The sequence below is a fragment of the Pongo abelii genome, chromosome 8 (assembly GCF_028885655.2).
Source record: "Pongo abelii isolate AG06213 chromosome 8, NHGRI_mPonAbe1-v2.0_pri, whole genome shotgun sequence".
Lineage (NCBI taxonomy): Eukaryota > Metazoa > Chordata > Mammalia > Primates > Hominidae > Pongo > Pongo abelii.
Genome location: NC_071993.2, coordinates 60,282,254 through 60,305,972, shown reverse-complemented (window position 1 = coordinate 60,305,972; position 23,719 = coordinate 60,282,254). Strand labels below are relative to the sequence as shown.

The window sequence follows — 23,719 nt, the reverse complement described above, 5'->3', positions numbered from 1 at the left end:
CTGTGCCTGTGTGTCTCTTTCACTAGGGCATAGATTCTATGACGTTGGGGACCTCATTCCTCTCATTCATGGCTGCCTCACTGGGACCAACGACAATGCCTGCACAAATAGCCAATGCTCAATAATACATGAAAATGCATTCAGAAGAGTCTCAAATGCCACTGACAGTGTGGAATTTATGCTTCTGCCATTGGTCATAGGAGTGGAGATGAGGGCTAGCTAGCTCAGTAGAAGTTTCAGTGGCTCACTTTCAGTGTGAGCACAAAGGCGTATGCAGCAGAAAGCGTGGTTCATGGCACAGTGACAGGCACAGTGGAGAGGCTCTTGGTATCAGCAGATAAGCCTGGGACCAAGGGTTGGAAATAAATAAGGTCAGAATAGTGAAGCTCTTACCATAAGGCCCACATGTGAAAAAACACTAAATTTCTGGTGCAGATGAAGGTGGCTGTCTTAGTCAACCTGGACTGTCATAACAAAATACCTTGGAGTAGATGGCTTAAACCACAAACATTTATTTCTCACAGTTCTGGAGGCTGCAAGGTCAAGATCAGATTGTCAGCATGGTCAGGTTCTGATGAGAGCTCTCTTCCTGGCTTACAGACAGCCACCTTCTCACTGTGCTCACATGGCCTTTCTTCCATACATGTGCATGGGGAGAGAGAGAGAGACACACACACAGACAGAGAGACAGAAGTCTGGTATCTCTTCTTCTAATAAGGCCACTAATCCTATTGGATTAGGCGGCTATCCTACAACCTCATTTAACTTTAATTACTTCCATAAAAGCCCTATCTCCAAATACAGTCACATTGGGGGTTAGGGTTTTTTCTTTGTTTGTTTTGCTTTTTTTGTTTTTGTTTTTTGTTTTTTTGCTTTTTTGTGTGTGTTTTTCTGAGATGGAGTTTTGTTCTTGTTGCCCAGACTGGAGTGCAATGGCATGATCTCAGCTCACTGCAACCTCTGCCTCCTAGGTTCAAGAGATTCTCCTGCCTCAATCTCCCAACTAGCTGGGATTACAGGCATGTGCCACCACACCCAGATAATTTTTTGTATATTTAGTACAGACAGGGTTTCCCCATGTTGGCCAGGTTGGTCTCAAACTCCTGATCTCAGGTGATCCACCACCTCTGTCTCCCAAAGTGCTGGGATTACACGCGTGAGCCACCACGCCCAGCCAAGGGGTTAGGGTTTTAACTTATAGATGTTGAGGGGACTCAACTCAGTTCCTAGAGGTGGTTATGGCTACCTGGGGCCCCTGGCATATGCTGCTCCAGCAACAGCCTCCCAGCTGGACAGACCATGGCACTAAGGAAGGGTGATGGCTAATCCCCCAGGAGGCAGCTGTCTCCACAGCATGTGCTGGTGATGCTGAGACAGAGACAATACCACAATCCCAGATGGACACCCTCGGCCTCCTGGGATGGGTTGACAAGCCAAAGCCTACTGGAGCTGACCATCAAGTGTCCAGCGTCAGGGTCCACATGCAAAGTGGCCTTCACTGAGGGCAAGGACTGACAAGACTCCAGTTGACAGCACCATTAGAAGTACTGGATGGGCCCTAGCAAGGCTTCACTCAGAATGTCAAGTTGCTGGCACTGCTTACGAGAGGAGCAGGGTGAGAGGGCCATGAACCATGGGCAGTGGCAGAAGTCGAGGAAAGCCTTGGCATCTCCAGTCACGTTCACAGATGACAGGTAGGTAAAGGTGGTGACAGAAAAGACTTCCAGCCCCTTCAAAACAGCCCCGCAGGAGTGGCACCTCCTCAGGCATTTCCTAATAGGAGAAGTGGGTGGTGAGGGCAGGAGAAGCAGTGGCCGCTACAGGGCAGCTCCAGCCTGCGTTCTTCTGCCCACGCCGGGTCCTTGGTGCCACTGCTGGAACGTGCAGGGATACCAGTGCCAGACACTTTGGGTTGAGCCAAAAGAGCCCCCTCCCTTGCATCTGAAGACCCTTCAGCTGCCCACAGTAGGAGCCATGGAGGCCAGGGAGAAAGGAAAGGACATAGCACAGTTAGATTTTCCTGTGGGCAAAGGGCTCCACAGAAAAGCTGAGGAAGCCAGAGGATGGCATCATCAACATTATCATCCTTCTTCTCCTCATCATTTTCTTGACCTAACAGTCAAGAGCAGGGACTCTTGATTGTGTGAGCTGGAGTGTCTGCTCAGACACTCTAGCTGTATATAGCTGTATGACCTATAGAATGGACACTACTCTGCTTCTGTTTCCCCATCTGTAAGAGGGAGCTAATAATAGAACTTAATTCATACACTAGTTGTAAGGGTTAGATGAGTTAACACGGTTAGTGGTTAACACAGGTAAAGCATGGCAGGAGCACTCAGTGAGTGCTTGTTATTATTGTAGTTCTTACCACGGACAAAGCTACCATGTATCTAGGACATATTTTGCATTAGGCACAATACTGAGGACTGTGCAACAAGTATCTTAATTTTTCTGTCTCTATATAGAAGTCTACATAGATATTTCTATCTGTATATGGAGTGAGATCTATAAAGGTGTGTGTGCGTGCTTGCGTGTGTGTGTGTGTGTGTGTGTGTGTGTGTGTGTGTGTGAATGGTACTTAGAGATATTAAGAATGCCCAAAGTCACTGAAATACCAAAGTAGGGCTTCAAGCCCACATCTCTCTGACTCTCAAGCAGAAATTCTTCAACACAATGCAGAAGAACATGTTACTCTCCTTTGTGGCTTAGACAGTAGTCAATGTTCCAGAACATGGGTAGGGTTGTCCCCTATTCATAGTCTCTAGTGCTCAGATGTGCAAGGACATGTGGCTTCTGCAGGAATGGGAGGGCCCAGCCACTGCAGAGCTTTTTTCTTCTTTAGAGGCCAGCCCATGTAGAAATAATAGGTATCATGCAGCCATGCTGATGCACACTGCAGCCATGCTCTGGGGAGAAAATTCCTGCAGGCCTTGGCACATCATATTCACAGAGGAACAATGTGGCTAGCAAACATTCAAGACGCCTCCTTTGTCCTTGAACTTCCAGTATCTGCAACTCTCCTGTACAAGGGACTCTGCTCTTAGGCTTGTATTCTAAGTACCTGGAATATAATAGGAAATTCAGGAAGCTAGGACAGGAGCGATAACCTGGGGACGACACAGGCTAGAAGGTTGTTGAGTTAGAGCAGGCTTAGTGCTTTCACAAATAACCCCCAACCCACCCCAGCCGCCAGCCTCAGTGGCTTAATACAGCAAAGGTCTTTTTCATGCTCACATCACAGACCACACTGAATCAGCAGAAAGAGGGGATGAGGAAGAGTTGTTCTGCTCCATGCAGTCTTCCAGGGGCCCAGGCACCCTGCATTTAGTTCCTCCTCTATTTCCTAGATGCCTTGGAGTCCTGGAGGCTTTGGAACTCTATGCTGGATCTTCATCTTCTGGCTGGCCAACAAGGCAAGAATGAGCCACCGTGGAATGCACAGAGGAGGTATTTAGGTTGCCAGACCTGGAAATGACACACATCACTGCCATCCACCTTCCACTTGCCAAAACTCTCACAGACCTGCAAGGACAGAAATGTAATTAAGCTGTGTGTCCTAGGGGTGTGGGGGAATGGAAATTGATAAAATGCTGATTCTCTGCTACCCATTTCTTTGAGTATTTGCTGGGCATATGTAACTTAAAACATGGCAGCGATTAATTTCTCCAACCTGGATTCCCCTTGGCGCAGTCCAAATTTCCCACCACCTTGGAGTTCTGACACAAACAGAAACAAAAGGAAGCAAATCTTTCAATGTTCCATTCGGTCCCTCTGCATCTTGTAGAGTTCAGAAATACAAACTCCTTGGGGGAGCCTCTATTATTTTGAGAATGGCCCAGCTGTGTGTTTCAATCACACACCAAAGGAATTTGGATGTGTTGGTGCAGCCACACTAAGAAACTCTGCAAAGCAGGCCTCACTTAGAGGACACTGCTGCCACTTACGTACCCTCCCCTCTCCATACATGCATCTGGAGGTTCTGGGACAAAGCTTACCCAGGTAAGTGTGAACTCTCTATGGAGCCAGCTCCCTCACCTGAGGGTTCTGGAGCCCACAGGAGATGGGCAACCTCCAAAGTACTGCCTTCTCCTGTGGCAAGTGCAGGAGCCAGGAGGACTGCAGTGCATCTGCTATTAATCCTGTGATTCTGCATGTATTTGTTGAACAACAGTTATGTGCCAGGTACATGAATAGGCAGCAGGATCTAAACAAGTAAATAAACAACAACCAAAAAAAAAATTAGAAGAAAGCTTTTGCCTAAGTAGAATTTATGGTCGAGGGGGAATTGTGTAACCAGAAAATAAGAAAATATAATTTAATGTGGTATCTGCTGAGATAGGGGAGGTAGAAAATGCTTCCAGAGCTCAGAAGGGGCATCTGAGCCAGGTTTTGGAAACCAGGGAAGGCTTTGCAGCTTGAGCCATGCCTCAGCAGAGACCTGTAGGATGAGATGGTGCTACTCACGCAGATGAAGAGGGCTAGAGATGTCTGATCAGAAAGTGAGAAGAGTATGAGAGCAACAGCCTAAAGAGAGAAACACTGAGTCATTCGGAGAGGCTGGAGAATGGAGTTTGAAAGAAAAAAGGAGCAAAAGAAGCCTGGCAAAGAAGTATTGAATCCTGTAGTGTCTCCTTAAGACATTTGGACATTATCCAAAGGGAAAGTGGGCAGGTCCTGAAGAATTTAAAGGACAGATTGGTGTAGAAAATTCACTCTCTGGCTGGCACTTGACAAGTCAAGGTCAGGGTGTGAGGCTGCAGTTGAGCAGAACAATGAGACGGCAGGCCCAGAGGAAGATGCAATAGGTATTGGCGTGGCGGGGGGGTCCTTCCATGCCCAAAGTCCACATTCCAGCAGGCCTACCCATGAGGGTCCCCCAGGCTGCTACAGCAACAGCCACAGCAACAGCAGTGACAGGTTAGATTGGGGCTGGGATTCTGGCCTCATGTGCCCAGAAACCATGCACTTCTACAGCTGGCACATCTGGTGCAACTAGGAGCTCTGCCTGTGTGAGTGTGTCTCAGGAAGCCAGGGTGCTCTCCTCTCTATGTGACCCTGCAGGCAGCAGCACTTCCCTCGGGAGACATGGCCACATTCTGAGCATCAATCAGCCTCAGTATTTCATCTTGCAAGACTGCCCAAGCCTCCCTGTAGGGGCTCTTGCCAGCCCTGCATATCGTAGCCACTGCCAGATTAGCACAGTTTTGTGGGTGCAGGGTGAGTAAAGGGGTAACGTGGTGTAGGGCAGAAATGTGGCCCCTGCCCAGTGAGCTTTGGGATGAGGTTCTGGTTAGAGCAGGCAGAGCTGCAGACAACAGCCTGCCAGGAGAGGACTGGCAGAGACCTGGGGCCTCTGTAGCAGCATTTCATACACTCCCCTGGGCTTCCTACCCTTAGACTCAGGAATGGGTCAGAGGTGCTCCAAAGGGACTTCAGGTAGACTTTGGCAATGTTCTTAAGCAGGTGGCATAGGCAGCAGCCAAGGGCCAATTCAGCTGCTCCACCAGGTGGGTCTGCTTCTTGGAAGGTCACTTACCATTCAGGTGAGTTAGCCCAGCGTAGGGATTTCGAGATGGAGTCTTTGAATCTCAAGGCCCGCTGGCATTTCTTTAGCTCTATCTTGCTGCTGCCTTTGATTCCAGTTTGTCTCTTTCCTCTCAAGGGAGACATTCCTAATGTTCTTTTTCTTCCTTCTCAGCTAACTCCTATCAAATGAGTTCGTCTACCCTCCCTGAAGGCTCCCTGTTGCGGGGCAGTTCAGGTGACGAAAGTTTCTCTTGGTAGGTGGCCCTTTTCTCAGGGAAGGGTGCAGACTCCTGTCCTGATCCTGTCCTTTCCTCTGGCACAAGAGTCACCCTAGATAATAACTTGTCATTCACAAATGAAATGATGATGATTAAATTATGAAATGTTTTCATTGTATCAAATTTCTTATTTTCTAAACATATTATAATTGAATTTTTATTTCATCTTCCTTCCATAGCCATTTCTGAAAATTATTTCTTATTCCATTTATTACAGGTTTTTATAATTTTTTCATTCTATCATATCCCAGTCAGAAAATGTGGCTTGTGCCATTTGTACTCTTTGGAACATAATGAGATTTTCTTTGCAGCATACAATATCATCATCGGCTTTTGAATCCTTGATTTATCTATAAGTCAGGTGAAATACATCTTAGAATAGTTTCCAGGAAGCGTAAGAAAGCGGCATACTTTCTACACCATTGCGTTTCCCTAAGTGTTTTTGTTTGTTTGTTTGTTTGTTTTTATGGCTTCACACATCAATAACAATTTAGCTGAACACAGAATTCTAGGGTCATGACCTTGCTCATTTAAGCTTCTGGAGATGGTGGTTCTGTGTTGGAGCAAAATCTAAGGCAAAGGGATGTTGCTTGCTTTGTAGGTACCCTGTTCTTCTGTTGAGATGCACGCGGGATATTTTTTTTAACTCCTCTAAATCACGCCATAATTTCTTCAGCCTGGAAGCACTGGAGCACCTCAGAGGAAGTGAGACACCAGTGGAGGGATGAGGGTGGTGCCTGCTGCAAGCTCTGGCTTCTGGGAAGTTCCCCAAAGCCCACAGGGGGCAGCAAGCTTTCCGCAGTAATTTCCCAAGCTGCACCAAATATTATCAACAAGCACAATAACTCAGCCGTGTGCTCTGCGCTCTCATTTCCCTTCCATGAGCAGAGGCTTATTATAAATCAGTAGGATTTCTACAGCAAGGGCAAAAGTTACATGTGTGGAATTGAGGAAATAATAAGTTGAAACTTGAAAAGAATTTTTTAGCCATGTGATATTTTCTCCTCCAGGCTCTGTGTCTCTATGACAGAGTGTTCTCATCCATGCTCAACTTTCTTTGAGTTTTATCTCTGTCCTTGCCTGAATCCAGAAAGTTTGGAGCCCTGTAACAAAATTGCTTAATTCCTTAAGCCACTCCCCCAACCCCAAATAAGTCTGTACTAAAAGGCCACATGACTATACTTCAGAACCTAGACAGTGTCCTCCAGGAAGAGGATCAGAAGAGGAGAAGATGGCACAGAGGTTGGTGGAGGGCTCAGAGAATCCCTGAACATGTTCAGGGGAGAAAGAGCAAGCAGGACTTGCTCAGTTTCCAGAAAGAGCTCCACAGAACAGCCTCACAGGGAAATAGGCTATGCATTGCCCAGCTCCAGTGGCGCCCTTCCCACCCATGTTTCCATGAATCCTCTGCAGTGCACACTTTGAGAACATGGATGGCAGCCCCTCCTAGAGGAAGCCCCCATGCCCAGGCTGGTGAGTTAAGAGCAGATCCAGGCTGGACGCCGTGGCTCATAGCTGTAATCCCAGCACTTTGGGAGGCCAAGGCAGGCAGATCACCTGAGGTCAGGAGTTCAAGAGCAGCCCGGCCAACATGGTGAAACTCTGTCTCTACTAAAATACAAAAAAATTAGCCAGGCGTGGTGGCAGGCACTTGTAATCCCAGCTTCTCAGGAGGCTGAGGCAGGAGAATCACTTGAACCCAGGAGGCGGAGGTTGCAGTGAGCTAAGATCACGCCACTGCACTCCAGCCTGGGCAACAGTCCAAGACTTCATCTCAAAAAAAAAAAAAAAATGCAGACTCAAAATTGCTACATGAAGTGCTTAGGCTGATAAACAAAGCTGAAACTCTCAGTTAATATTTATTGTGGACTTAATATTTATGTCCTCCCAAAGTCTATATGTTGAAATCTAATCCCCAATGCGATAGTATACGGAAGTGGGACCCTTGAGAAATAATTAGGTCATTATGCTGGAGCCCACATAATGGGACTGGTTTCCTTATAAAGGGATGAATGGCCCAGAGGTCTGTTTCTACCCTGTGAGGACACGGCCACCATGAGAAGACGGCCATCTAGGAACCGTGAAGCAAGCCCTCACCAGACACAGAATCTTCCAGCACTTTGATCTTGGACTTCTCAGTCTCCACTGTGAGACATAAACAGTCTTTATTTAAGTCTATGGTATTTTTGTTACAGCAGGCCAAACTGACTAAGGCAATGTCTCAACATATTATACTACAACACAATTGTCACCAGAAAGCACTGCTCTAACCTAGTAGCATAGGAAACAGAATGATCCTAAAATTTATCTATTCCTAAGTGTTTCCAGAAACAGTGGGCCTAAAAGACACTCACCAGATAAATGATTTAGCTATCTAATGAGTTTCTCTTGAGAATCCTATCCTAGAATCACAGTGCATGTTATTATTTTAAAGGCTCTGAGAAGGCCTGCGATAAGAATACCACTGAACTTTATTTAGCCCAGTAGTTCCCAGATTATTTGGTCCTAGAGAACTCTTTTCAATTAATACTCATTAACGTCAGACAGAATATGGAACACACTTGGGGAAATACCGCTCTAAGAAAACCTTCCAGGCCAGGTGTGGTAGCTCATGTCTGTAATCCCAGCACTTTGGGAGGGCGAAGCAGGCATATCACTTGAGCCCAGGAGTTCAAGACCAGCCTGGGCAACAAAGGCGGTCCTTTTCTATGCAAAAAAATACAAAAATTAGCTGGGTGTGATGGCACATGCTTGTAGTCCCAGCTACTTGGGAGGCTGAAGTGAGAGGATCACCTGAGCCCAGAGAGGTCGAGGCTATAGTGAGCCATGATCTTACCACTGAACTCCAGCCTGGGCAACAGAGTGAGACTTTGTCTCAAAAAAAAAAAAAAAAAAAATTAAAAACTTTACAGATCAAAAGATTTACACACTGCCTGCTGCTCTCAGTAAGGTCTCAGCAGGAAATTAATAAAAAAAAGAAAGCTAAGTGTAACCTATTTATTGAATGAGCTGGACTTAGCACAGTGCAAGAAGACACAAATTTTTCCCTTTTCATCTGATCTCTTCTATACTTGCTCAGCCAAACAATACATCTCTGTCCCTGAATAAAATCCCAGGGAGATGCCAGCACTTTCTCAACCAGTCTCAGGAATTAGCAAGCATCCTCATGTTCAGGGGCAAAAAAGGCCAATCAATTTGAATACCAAAACTTAAATCTCTCATCTGATTTAAAACTTTTCTCCCCAGACCATTGTATTAGAGACCAGAGAGAAAGTCCATGGGGGAAAGTCTTTGGAAGGTTTGAGGTTTTTGTTTGTTTGTTTTGCCTTCTACTTAACTGTTCTCACAGGCTTTTTGATTCTTCCTCCCATGGACCACGTTGCTACTGGTTCTTCTGATGGTGGGAAAGAGAGAAGAGCAATGAGAGAAGTGAAGAAAGTCAAAATGTCTTTTATGCCTGGTGCTATCTCTGGTCTTTTCTGGGTTTTTTAATACCCTTAGTCATGGCAAACACCCAATTATTGGCTCCTTTGTCCTGTGGGTGCATTTTGGGAGATTCTTCAAAGACCCTCAATGCAAGAGGTGAGATCTCCCATCTGCAGATTGCTGGCATGGATATTGCCTCTTCGAGCTCACCAGTAGAATGAAGCCTTAAGCTCCTGGCATAGGCAATCCACAAGGAAAGGGTCACCTCACCCCTCAAGGCCATTTTGGGTGAAGAACCTCTCAGCATATCCAAAGTCTGTCTCATTTCCCAGTGAACCACATCTGCAGCTCATTCCCACTCCTATCTCATTGCACAGCCATCTGGGACAACCCCAGAAAGCCTCCCACCTGTAAGTTTTTTCCGATTGTAAGTTAGGTTTCAGCCTCTACAGTCTCCAGCATCCAGTGTCCTCTTTGTGATTGTTTGAAGCTCCTCTTCTCTTGATTTGGTAGTAGAGAAAAACTCCCTTTTGGGAGTGGGCAATGCCCAGCTCATTGACACCTCTGTGGGGTTTGAGTTCCCAGGAAATAGACCCTGAATTAAAGATTTTCAATAAGGATATTTATTGGGGAATGACTCATGTAAAGAAGTAAAGGAGAAACACAGAGGGAAATCTTCATAACTTTGGTCTAGGCAAAGATTTTTTTGGATATGAACCCAAAAGCACAGGTAACAAAAGCAAAAATAGTCAAATGGGATTGCATAAAATGAAAAGGCTTCTGTACAGCAAAAGAAACAACCAACAGAGTGAACAGACTATCTATAAAACAGGGGCAATATTTGTAAATCACACATCTGATAAGGGGTTAATATCCAAAATACATAAGGAACTCAATTAAGGGGTTAATATCCAAAATACATAAGGAACTCAAACAACTCAATAGCAAGAAAACAAAAAGCCCAATTTAAAAATTGGCCAAGAACCTGAAAAGATATTTCTATACAAATGGCCAAGTATACTTTTTAAATATTCAACATCACCAATCATCAAGGAAATGCAAAATAGAACCACAATGAGGTATCACTTCATACCTGTTAGAATGGTTATTATCAAAAAGGCAAGAGATAACAAATGTTGAAGAGGATGTGGGAAAAAGAGAATATGGGCACATGGTTGGTGGGAATGTAAATTAATGCAGATGTTATGAAAACACAGTACAGAGGTCCCCCAAATATTAAAAATAGAACTACCATATGACCCAGGAATTCCACGTTTGGGTATATAATCAAAGGAAATGAAATCAGTTTGTAGAAAAGATACTGCACTTCCGTGTTCACTGCAGCATTATTCACAATAGCCAAGATATAGAATCAACCTAAGTGTCCATCAATGGATAAATGGGTAAAGAAAATGTGGTATTATACACAACAGATTACAATTTGGCCTTAAAAAAGAAGGAAATCCTGTCATCTGCAACAACATAGGTAAACCTGGAGGTCAGGTCAGTATTCTAAGTGAAATAAGCCAGCCACAGAAAGACAAATACTGCATAATCTCACTTATATTTGGATTCTAAAAAAGGAGGAGAAGAATGGGGAGATGTTGGTCAAAGGATACAAAATTTCAGTTAGACGGGAAGTATAAGTTCAGATCTTTGGTACAACATGGTGATTATAGTTAATAACATTGTACTGCATATTTTGTAGAGATGGATCTCACTGTGTTGCCCAAGCTGGTCTCAAACTTCTAGGCTCAAGTGATCCTTCTGCCTCAGCCTCTCAAAGTGCTGGGATTATAGGTTTATGCCATACTGCCTGGCCACAACATATTGTATATTTGCAAATTGTGGAGTAGAATTTAAATATTTCCACTACAAAGAAAGATAAGTGTGTGCATATGTTGATTTGCTTGATTTAGTCATTCCACAATGTATACATACATCATATCAACATGTTGTACATTATAAATATGTACAATTTTTAAAAGTGAATTAAATTTTAGAAAAAAAGTGAAAGAACAGGATTGGGCAAAGGGAGAATCATATTTCTGTGCAGTTGCATCATCTTTCAGCTGATCTCCCAAAGAGCTCTCAAACTGGATTTTTCCCACACAAAGGCCACAGAAACAGGTCTCTGTACACCTGCATCCACCAGCCCTGGCTGCAGGCTGTCCACAGGGAGGAGACATAAACTTGAACAAGGAAGCTCCCTCCATCCAAAGGAGTCCCCAGAGAAGGATGCTGCTGTGAAGGAAGCTGGGGGACTGATTGCCTTGGTCCTGAAGGGAGCCTGAGTGGTGCACCCCAGCACAGCACCCACAATATCTCCCACTGCATGTCAAAAATGGGGAAGGCCCATTTAACATCCTCCTCCAAAAAACAAACACTTTTTATATTGTGCTGATTTGTGTTGTAGTTCACCTCTTGTGAAGAGGAACATCGGGTACTTGTTAAGCTGATCAGTTAACAGCAGTGCAATCCCCAGGAAGGATGCTAATGTGTACCTGTTCTTTCCTGGTTCTTCTCTTCATTGTCTGTGTCCTGTTTTGAGCAGCTCACATCACCCCTCTAGTCTCAGTTTCCTTAACTATAAAACAGGATGAGAAAAACTATGCTTCCTGCCTCTCTTTATCTGTGGTGGGATATTCATGAGATGTCTGATACCCTCAAAGCAAGGGCTTTGGAATCCACTACAGAGAGATCAAGCCTTCTTCAAAGTACTAACATGAAATTGGTAGGCGTGCTGAGCTTTTTCTGGACAAGCCCCATTAAGATTTGGTGATCAGGCATCCTAAAAAATAGCACTGATAAAAGAACATTTTCGGAGACAGTCTTCATTCCTGCTTGGGTCAGGGAGGAATGGGGGTTGCGTGGGTACCACCTTGAGGGCTAAGGGCTGAATATTGAAGGCTGCATCTCAGGAAAGGGGGCATCAGATGGGGTAGTGATGCTACCCAGCCCATCAAAAAGACTCTGTCACAGAAGAGCCAGCATGATGGCTTAGCTTCAACTCTGCCATTCATGAGGATGTGAGACTTTGTAAGTCACTCCTGTACTGGAATCCATTCCATATCTGTGAAATGAAAGCATGATCCCAGGCCAGGATTTTCAAACTCTTTTAATAACAGAACTCTGTTTCAATTGGAAATTTTTTTCAAACCCTAGTACAGTAGTCCCCCTTTATCTTTGGGGGGTAGATTCCAAGACTTCCAGTGGATGCCTGAAGCTGCAGATAATACCAAACCCTTTGTTTTTTCCTATACATACTTATGATTGCATTTATTTTACTAATTAGGCACAGATAGAGAGTAGCAACAATAACTAATAATAAAGTAGAACCATTATAACTATACACTGTAATAAAAGTTATGTGAATGTGCACTCTTTCTCTCTCTCTCAATATCTTATTGTACTGTAACCTGAGTAACTGAAACTGTGGAAACCAAAACCATGGGTAAGGGGAAACTAGTGTATATGAAGGCATTACAGAGGTTCCTCATGATGCTTAATTGTAGGCTAATAATGCAAAATTTTCTCCAAATTTTGTAAAAGTCACTTGAAGCACATTAATGCAATCATTCATTCAAAAAATAGTTCCCACATGTCTTCCATGTGCCAGGCACAGTAATAGACAGGGTATTCAATAATGCGCTACAGGCTGGACACCCGGCACAGTTTCTGACCTCCTAGAATGTATAGCCAGTTTGGTGAGCCAGACAAGACATAGGCAATTACAATGCAATATGATAAGTGCTCCAACAGGAGGATTTTACAGCCTATTGGAGAGGATTTGAACCCAGCATTGGCAATGTGGAGGAGTCGTGGCTGATGTTTCAGAAACACTGGATCTAAAGGATGTGTTATAGTTAACTAGCTACTGAAGAGAGGAGACCTTTCCGGGTAGAAAGTGTTCCGTGTACAGAAGGCCAGAATCGAAAGACAGTGACACATTTGAAGATCTGAATAAAGATCAGTGGGACATGAAAGAGGAAATCAGTGAGAGTAGGAGATGGGGCCTTGGAATTAAGCACTTTATACACCAGAAAATGTCAGTTGTGAAATACCAAGAAAGCTGGACTTCATCGTAAGTGCCATGAGAAGCCACTGATGGATTTAAGCAATGTTTAAGAGTCTAGGTGACCTCCCAGGGTGCTCTCATCACTAATGCTTGCAATAACAGACTTCATTAAGCCCAACCAAGAAATTCTTCCACATTAATTGGGCCATTCAGCAAATATTTGCTAAATGTAATTTAAACATGATTATTTAAATCACAAAGACTTAGCGACACACCTTTTAGGGAAAAAGAGATAAAGGTAAACCTATTTCTGGCAGAAAACCCAATTTGTATTTCTCAAAGAGCAGCATCACGTCTCCAGTAGGAAAGAAAAGGAGGGCAGAAGATTAAGATGGGTACAGCTAAGAAAAAGGACACTGGTGCCTAAAACTAAGCAGGTAAAGACTGGGATACTGTGAGTCTAAGAAACAAAAGACAGCAGAAGAGCAAAAGAACTGCAAAGCACTCAACAGGAAGATTGATTGGGAAGCTGAAGGCAGGGCAGCTAAGAAGGTGAGCACCCAGCCCCCAAAGACTGGACCAGAGAATGAGGTCTCTAAGAGAAGCTGGGCATGTCTCCGGTAGGAATTTAGCCTCCTAGGAGAGAGTAAAAATCTTTCATTCAAAAGATGAGCCACTAGCACCTCAACTTTGGTTGACTATTACATTGTTAGTCTCAAAAAAAAAAAAAAAAAAAAAAAAAACCTATTTCTCAGCTTTTACACCCTTGCAGAATAACCTCCCAATTTGGGCTTGGCCGTGTCACTTGCTTTGGCTAATGGAACATTAGCAGGGTTGATGCAGAGGCTTCAACTCTTGGAATGCCCTCTCTCAAAACCCAGTTGCCCTGCTGTAAGGAAATTCAAGCAACCCTCTTGGAGAAAAGGACCACGTGGAGAGGCTCTGAAGGATGACATTGTGTGGAGAAAGAAGCAACAGGAAAGGGAAACTTGGTGCCCCAGCTGAGCTCCCAGCTGAACGCAGGTGCCGGAAGGAGCCCAGCCAAGGTGACATAGAGCAGAAACAGCCAAGGCAGCCTCAGAATCATGAGTCATAATAAATTGTTGTCATTTTAAGCCGCTAAATTTTGCAGTAGTTTGTCACGTGGAAAAACTACAAGAAAAAAATGGAAAATAAGGGGCATGTGGGGTTGAAACCAGAAGATTATACCTATGAGTTTCAGAAATAGCATTTAGAGAGAATTGGCGGGGCAAGTGGGGACTGTGAAGCAACCAAAGACATAAAAAGAAAAGTTCTTGTAATTGAAGAAAGATTATATTCATATTAAAGTTGCTCACCGAAGACTAAGCAGTTTGGAAAGAAAACACACACACCTAGAACACAATGGTCATATTTCAGATATTTAGATATAGATATAAATATATGTATTTATTTACATATATAAATAAATATAAATTCCTCAAAAAATTCCACAAATTTTTTCAAACTCACCCAGAGTGGAATGAAAATCAGACTGGCATTAGATTTCTCATTGGAAGCATTTTATACCAAAAAGAAAATAGTAACAAACAGGAATAAACAGGCAAATCTTCAAAATTCTGAGGAAAGTTATTTTGAACCTAAAATTCTATATCCAGCCAAACTAATATTGAAGAAAGAAGTAAAACATAGGTATATCTGGACAGGCAAGGATCCATAAATGTTATCTCCTCACAGAATATCTCTGAAAGAATTGAGTATATACTAGAAATATGAAGACAAATTTAAAAAATTATGTGAAATATAAGAAATAAATGAAAACGAATCACTAAAACTTGTAGTTAAGTATAAATAACCATTGATCCAAAATGTGGGGAAAAAAGAGTTAACAAATAACTGTATGAAACTGAAATCCTGGGTAATCTCAAATGAAATATGAGACTAGGAAGAGAAGGAAGAAAAACGTCATGTTAGGGAGGGATTGTCGGGGAGTTAAAGATTCTGAAGGACACAGCTCCAAAATGGGGAAAATGAGGCAAAGAACACTTGATCAAGTCAGGGGGATTGAAAGGGAGCAGAAGAAAAAATGACAGACAGAAAAAACAAGGTGGCAGAATGAGACTAAACTTTGGAAATCATAATACAGTTTTTTGACTGGCTTTATTTCCCCCATTAACTCATTGGTTGGGTTGAAAAAAAACATTCAGCTATAGATGTTGCTAATGTGACACACTGAAAAGAAAAAGAGACAGGATGTTAAAAACAAAGACACAGAAGATGTACATATCAAGCAAATGCTAATGGATTTGTCCATCTGGGGATTGTGTTCAATGATGTAGCAGGAAGTGGCACTGGAATGTCAATTTGGGCCAGCATTTTGATTTCATCATAGCCGTTGTCAAAACACTTGGGTATATTGACCAAAAAAATCAAAGTACATAGCGTCAAAATTGAGGAAACACACATGCTATTTTGCTCGATTTGAAATATTCTGAGGAAGCTCAACTATGCCAAGAAACCAGAACCTCCATGTGGCTGGCCATGTCTTCCAGCTTCTCCTGTCAAAGAAGGAAAAAGGGTAGCGGGGTGGTGCTGGGAGACCACTACACATCCACTGCTTCTGTGAGCTGCACCATTTGGAGCTCGGGCAGGAGCCACAGACTTGTCTGTGAATAACATCTGAGGTCAGTGAAGTCTCTACACAGTTCTCCCTGGGTCCCCAGACCAGCATCTGTAGTCCACTACTGGGGATCAGGAGGTACAAACAATGATCTGCTGGCCAAATCTTGCCTGAGAGTATTTTGTGTAACTCTCACAGTGGTTTTATTTTTTCAGTTTTGAATTAACTGCCAACACTTACTAATTGAACATTTTCATTTAAAAAATATGGATGTCTGGACTTTCTTGAAAAATCAGATCTGGCCATGTTGGGCTAACATTCCTACAAGGCAGCAGTCAGTCAGATCAAAGAAGCAGCTGCTTCCCTTAGAAGGTGTATGCCCATCTGTCCCCCATCTGCCATTGCCCCTTGCTCTGTGTGGTCTCACAGGCAGCTCTGACAGCTGCTGTTGGACTCAGATGGTCTCTAGTCTTCAAGCCAGTGTCCAAACCCAATTCTCAAGAGATCCCAGCTCTCAGTCTCTCACAGGGACAACATGCATTCTCCAAGTAGGAAGGGATCCTTCAGACTGAACCCTATTATTTACCACTGAGGAGACAGAGGCCCAGAGAGAGAAGTGACTATGCAGTGTCACATTGTGCATAGCACCAAGCAGGGCCAGTACCATGGTCTTCCCACTCAAGTTCACGTTCCCTCTTCCTTTGACTCAAAAACTTCCTAGGCTCATTGGCAAGGTTCTTCAGGGAAACAGTTCACTCACTCCAGGCTTTTATACAGCAGGACTTGTCAGGATACACGTAATGCATCTGCTTACTTCCTTTTCTTTCCACTAAATCAAGGGGCAAATATATCTCAGTTGCTGTTAGTAACCTTCGAAATTCCCATTTCAGTTTGTTGAGGATGTGGAGAAATTGGAATCCTTGGGCACTGCTGGTGGGAATGTAAAAATGATGCAGCCATTGTGGAAAATATTATGGTAGTTCCTCAAAGAATTAAAAGAATCACCATATGATACAGCAATTCCACTTCTGGGTATACACCCCGAAGTTTTGAAAGCAGAAACTCAAACAGACATTAGTGCATCCATGTTTATAGCACAGTTACTCACAACAGCCAAAAGGTGGCAGCAACCCACATATCCATCAACTGACCAATAAAGATAATGTGCTAGATACATACAATGGAAAACATTATTGTCCTTTAAAAAGGAAGGAAATTCTGGCACATGCTACAACATTAAATAATCCAGTCACAAAAATACAAATACTGTATGATTCCACTTATATGAGATACCTGAAATAGACAAATTCATACAGACAAAGTGGGTGTGTGTGTGTGTGTGCGTATGTGAGCTCTTATTGTTGATACCATTATTGCATGTTTTATTGTTAGGTATTCTGATATTGCTTCTCACCTGTTTTTCACTACATGAAACAGAGCTAGATCTAAAGAGGAGAACAAAACTGTCTTATTCTCTCATGCCTTTAAAATCTTGTCTCCGTATCTTAAAATGTATTTGCCACGTATGCATAAACATGTCTATTAATGGAAATGGTGGAGTGTTCTGACACTATTGGGATTGTTTTGATGATGATTTGATGACATTCTCTGCAAAACTCTGCTCAGCATACTGAGAAGAGGGGACAAGAAGGGTCCAGGCAAATGCTTCCAGAGGATGTAGAAAGGCTGATCACAACTTCATTTCTGCTGCTTTTCCTATTTCTACCTTCCAAGCCTATTGTCCAGAAGTTCTCCCATTATGCCCTGGCATGACTAGCCATGTGTCCATCTTCCTCTTCTAGGTGCACTCTAGAAGAAGGGTGTGAGTATCCTCCCCAGACAATCCTGAGTCCCTTTAGCCCTTCTTAAAGACAAGCTAAGCATGGATGCCAAGCTAGCTTCTCAGGCCTTTCCCGTTGCTGCCCACATGTCCCCAAGTGCTGCTTCCATGCCATCCCTTTCCATCCCCATTCCCATTATCCTAGCAGACAGCTCTGTGCCTGCTTGGTTGAAGAAGCACTCAGACGATGCAGTTGTGCTAACCCTTGATCATGTCAGACTTCTGACATGGCTACCACTTACAGCTTTCCAGTGGAACAAGGACAGAGGACACTGATGATACCACTCCTTCTGGATCACAGGGTTGGAGAACCTATTCAGCAAGCCTGCTTTTTCATCTCTAAAGTGCATGTCTTTCCTCCCATCACTTACAAATGTAAAGTGGCTGCCACCCTCATGCACCTTGAAAGGAAGGCAAATATGCAGCGCATGATCCCCTCTGCCCTGTTCCTCTCATGATGTGGTCCTACAAACTCAAAGGAAACCTGTCTTACCTCTGTGAGTAATTCTGAGTGAGTCCTGTCTCTCCACTCTCAGCCCAGTCTGTACTCAAAAATCCTCAAAGAGCAAGAAGCTGTCCACTGCAGGAAAACCCAGAGCTTCCAAGTAGCAGCCAGAAAAAATTTACCTCTGCTGTATCCAGAGTGTCTAGGGAGTACAAATGTAATAACATCTCTAACCCAGCTCACAGATTGACTTGCAAATGTACCTTGTCATGGCACTGCATGTTCCCTCTGGAATTCAGGGCTATTTCTTTGTGCTCTTGCTGAGTGTTTGTTTGGATATTGGTTCTATTCCCTTGGATTCCCAGTCTGACCCAGGCAGCTGTGCTGCAGTGTTTCTGCCTCCACATCAAGCAAAGCAGTCTTGCAGGCACTTGTGTTAATCATGCATATAACCTGATAGCCTTTACAGTCCCTGCATGAGTAAGGTGCCCCCAACCAGCCTAATGTTCAACCTCTGGCTCCCTCTGCCAGAGCCTGCAAGGATACTTCACCCTCACTGATCAACTTCTACTTCTAATGAGGTTTGAGTAGTTTGGAAAAACTGTGGGACCATCTCCACATGGTGTGATTCTCAGACCCATGTTCAGGAGAAGCACTCTGTCAGGAACCTCCCTCCAATATGCTTATTATTTCCAGACAGCTGGAATTGCACTATCAAAGTTGGGAAGCCTGCAATTGACTAAACGAGGAGAATGGCACGTACATTAACATCCCCATCACCCCTTCCCTGATAATGTAGAAAATATCCACCAAAAACCACAAGTAAACAGAAATAAAAAGACTTATTCTAATCAGAAAGTTTAACAACTCTGATTTAAAAAGGCAGGAAAGGGTCTCAGATAACCCTAACACTTGAAATATATCTTGTATCAAATATCAGGGTTAAAAAGAAAGTTGTTGTACACTATCATGCATTATTAGATCACCAAAAGGGGCTTTGCAACCATAAAACAAAAAGAATAAAAAACTATTTCCCCAGGAGAACAAAAAGAATTAGAAGTGATAGGCCAGGTGTGGTGGCTCATGCCTGTAATCCTAGCACTTTGGGAGGTTGAGGTGGGTGGATCACTTGATGTCAGGAGTTTGAGATCGGCCTGGCCAAAATGGTGAAACCCTGTCTATACTAAAAATACAAAAATTAGCCAGGCGTGATGACACATGCCTATAATCCCAGCTATTCGGGAGGCTGAGGCTGGAGAATCACTTGAACCCGGGAGGCGGAGGTTGCAGTGAGCTGGAGGTTGCAGTAAGCCGAGATCGTGCCACTGCACTCCAGCCTGGGCAACAGAGTGAGACTCTATCTCAAAAAAAAAAAAAAAAAAGAAGAAGAATTAGAAGTGATAAGAGAGCTGCAGAAGTTCAGGTTATTAGAATAGAATATCAACTCAAACAAACAGAATAATAAAGAAATTAAGCCAGGCATGGGGGTGCGCCGCCATAGTCCCAGGTACTCAGGACGCTAAGATGGGAGGATTGCTGGTGCCCAGGAGTTCAAGAGCAGCCTCAGTAACACAGCGAGAGACCCTGTCTCTAAAAAAAGAAAAAAGAATTATGAGAGAAAAAAGAAAATGAAGAAAGATAAATATTAAGAGGAATTGCTAAATTCTTGAATATTTCAATTATCATATGTCAGTTGGAATAGAATCATTATCAAAACGTATCAGTGGAGAAAATATTCCAGAAATTAAAAAAGAATAGATATTGAAAGTTAAAATGCAACATTGTATTGTACACCTTAAATGGATACAATTTTTATTTGTCAATGATACCTCAATAGATATGGAGGGAAAAATTAAGTGATTCACTGAGTTCTAGGACAACTATAATACAGAAATCAGCATGAAAATATAGAATACATAAAAACAAAGGCCTGGAAGGAGAAAAAAAAATATATATAGAATACTATTATTAGATATTTGTTAAGAGAAATGAATGAATGAATAAAGACTACTGTATCAATCCAAACTTGCATTTATATGTGACAATGATGAAGATATTCTTGACAAGAAACCTCACATATGAAACAGGCTATTCCCAGTAGTAACTGTAGTAACTTATACTCACTAAGCAGCTCCATCTACCCCATTCTGTGCTAGTCATTGCTCTATGATCCATCATCTATTAACCCCTTCTATCCACTCCCAGTTTACAAATGAGGAGACTGGGTCAAAAGTAAAATAACCTCTCCAGTGAGATAGAGCAAGTAAGTGATGGAGTCGGTTTTCAAACTCAGGTCATCAGACTCAAAGTTCAAGTGCTTAACCAGAATGCTGTGCTGGTTCTAAAGGTGGTCAGTGTTAAATCTACCACCACAGTGGTTATTATGAGTTCAGGTTGGCTATCAGACCTAGGAGACACAATAGGCTTTAATCTAATGCTAGACTGACAGGGTAATTCAAGGACACCAGACAAGAGATGCGGCAAGTACTCAACTCATCAGGAGGCTGAGCAACTACCTTTACCTCCTCACTGGCATGGCACAGGTGCCACTGTCCTGGACAAGGACCAAGCTGTGTGGGAGTGACCTTGATGCAAAAGGACTGCATGCTGTTTCTCACCAATCTTTCTAGTCTCACAGACGTGAGCTGGCCAGCTCACAGCTCACAGCTCACAACTCCCCAAGCCAAGCACAGTTCCCCACTGCAGACAAAGTAGATATAACATTCCAAATTTACCCTGAATCCATAGTTTCTAAGAGAATCAGGCTGAGAGGAGACAAGTTGGAGGTCATTCTCCCAGGCATGGATAGATCAACCCAGGCCTGAACTCTGCTTAACAACTATGTGCCTCGCAGAAGCTATGTACCTTGGAGCTTCCCATGAGCACATGCTTTTAAAAGTTCAATGTTCTCATATCATATTGAATCCATCAGAGGAATCCATGTCTTGCCTCAAATATAAAAGCAAATCCCAAAGATAGGCAATGGGAATAAGCATCAGGTGTTCTTTCCAATTATACAGACCAAATTATTTCTCCAGGTAGTAGCCCTACTAATGTCACCATGGAGTCTTTAAAATTCTGCAGCCACTTGGAGAAAGATCAGCATCAGAAAGGGCTGAGGTCTCTCCAGCAGGAGAGACCAAAGCAGGCTGAGACAGAAACCAGCAGGCCCAGCTCAGGGACTCACCAGGAGCCCACTCCTGATTTGGGGAAGTGAAAACACATACAAAAAATAATATTCCAGACACTACAAAGGCCTCCCTGAAAACTCAAAAGTGACAAGACATGTTCTTAGAAAGTAAGCAAGAGCTAATCAAAGGCCGGCAGGCTTCTGAAAAGATCATTGTGTGTTTATTTCAAAAGTGGTCTTTGAAGGTGTTTCAGAAGTCAAGGACACTTCCAGGGAAAGTCAATACAAAGTTATCTGGAGTAAAAATGAACAAAAACAAAAAGGCTTCTTTTGTCCTCCCAGAAGCAACCAGGTAGGAACATGTGATGGTTAATATTGAGTGTCAACTTGATTAGATTGGAGGATGCAACATATTGGTCCTTGGTGTGTCTGTGAGGGTGTTGCCAAAGAAGATTAACATTTGAGTGAATGAGGTGGAAGAGGAAGAACCACCCTCAGTCTGGGTAGGCACCATCTAATCAACTGCCAGCAAGGCTAGAATAAAGCAGACAGAAGATTATGGAAGGACTAGACTGGCTAAGTCTTCCAGCCCTCATCTTTCTCCTGTGCTGGATGCATCCTGTCCTCAAACATCAGACTCCCAAGTTCTTAAGCTTTTGGACTCTTGGACTTACACCAGTGGTTTGCCAGGGGCTCTCAGGTTTCAGCCACAGACCCACAGATTGAAGGCCAGACTGTCGGCTTCCCTACTTTTGAGGTTTTGGGACTCAGACTGGCTTTCTTGCTCCTCAGCTTGCAGATGGCCAATTGTGAGACTTCACCTTGTTATCATGTAAGTCCACACTCCTTAATAAACTCCCCTTCATATATACATCTATCCAATTAGTCCTGTCCCTAATACAGAGCAGCATTGGGAATACTTAGAAAAGAGCCTATTGCTGTTGGTCTGCTAACCTCTAGGGCCAGGACTACCCTTCCCTAAGGGACTATTCTAAATCAAGGACCAGTATATGGACTTTGAGCCATGGCGTATAAATGTGAGAAAATTAAGGAATGGCTGAGCAGTGGAATTGTAGGCATACACCTATTCAGAATCCTCTTTGTCAATCAAAGATTCTTGCTGTTATTTGATACTGTATAGCAGGGGTCAGCAAATATGCCTCTGGGTTGAATCCATTTCTTCACTTATTTGAGAAAATAAGATTTTATTGGGACACCGCCAGGACTGGCCTCATGGGCGTGCAAACTGTGTCATCACAGAGGGCCTCACACTTAGAAGGTCCCACATTTGGCCAGGCACGGTGGCTCATGCCTGTAATCCCAGCACTTTGGAAGGCCAAGGCGGGCAGATCACGAGGTCAGGAGTTCAAGACCAGCCTGGCCAATATGGTGAAGCCCCGTCTCTACTAAAAATAAAAAAAAATTAGCCGGGCGTGGTGGCAGGCGCCTGTAGTCCCAGCTACTCAGGAGGCTGAGGCACGAGAATCACTTGAATCCAGGAGGCGGAGGTTGCAGTGAGCTGAGATTGCACCACCGCACTCTAGCCTGGGCAACAGAGCAAGACTACATCTCAAAAAAAAAGAAGGTCCCACATTTGGTTTAATGAACTGCTGTTGCCATTTTGAAGTTCTTAACTATTAAACAGAGGACCCACATTTTCACTTTGCACTGGCCCCACACATCCTGTAATCAGTCCTGAACACAGCTATGCCCATTTGTTTATGTATGGTGTATGGCTGCATTCATACTACAACAGCAGAGTTGAGTAGTAGCAACAGGTACCACATGGCTTGCAAAACCAAAAGTATTGACTATCTGGCCCTTTACAGAAAAAGTTTCCCAACCCCTGCTTCATAGGATGCTGTGTTATGGTGCACATCTTTTACAGAATGCAAGCTGAGAGCACGATTGTCCTGCAAGGAGAGACTTCAGGGCTTCGTTGAAGAAGATCCACATGCGAGCCTGGCTCTACCACTGGAAGCCTCTATGATTCTACTTTACCTCATTTCTCACACTGAACTTCCTTATTATTGTGTAAAATTAGTGCCTGTGTTACTAACTAGAGTTAACATTACCTTCACAATTCTTTTTCTATATGAGATTTTATACCTGCAAAAAGAAAAAAGAAATGATAAAATAAAAAGTTGTGAATATGTCACTAAATGTGAAAAATAAATTATGAATGAAGTTGAAACACTCCTTAATACCACTGCCCTTCCCTCACTTCCTGAGATAATCACTATACTGAACTTGTTGTTTATCATTTCCATTTCAGGCTTAATATTTCACTTTATATAAATATCACATAAACACACATTTATATAAATATATATGGCATTACTTGTTTTAAAGCTTTAGTTAAATGGCCCACTATAATTGACCTCCCCAAGGAATGGTGTCATGTTCAAGAGCCTAGCATTGGTCCTTGACCCTGTCAAGTTGAACACGCATTCGTGA

General features: G+C 43.3%; 1 long non-coding RNA gene across 1 annotated transcript in view; it reads right to left on the bottom strand.

Moving 5' to 3' along the window:
* Positions 1-495: 495 nt before the first annotated feature.
* Positions 496-23,719, bottom strand: part of LOC129048241 (uncharacterized) — a 91,448-nt gene continuing 68,224 nt past the window's right edge. Inside the window, exons 4-5 of the long non-coding RNA XR_010141533.1 lie at positions 4,036-4,204; positions 496-3,522 (exon numbers count right to left, since the gene is read on the bottom strand). This is a non-coding gene — a long non-coding RNA (uncharacterized LOC129048241). The remainder of the gene's footprint in view (positions 3,523-4,035; positions 4,205-23,719) is intronic.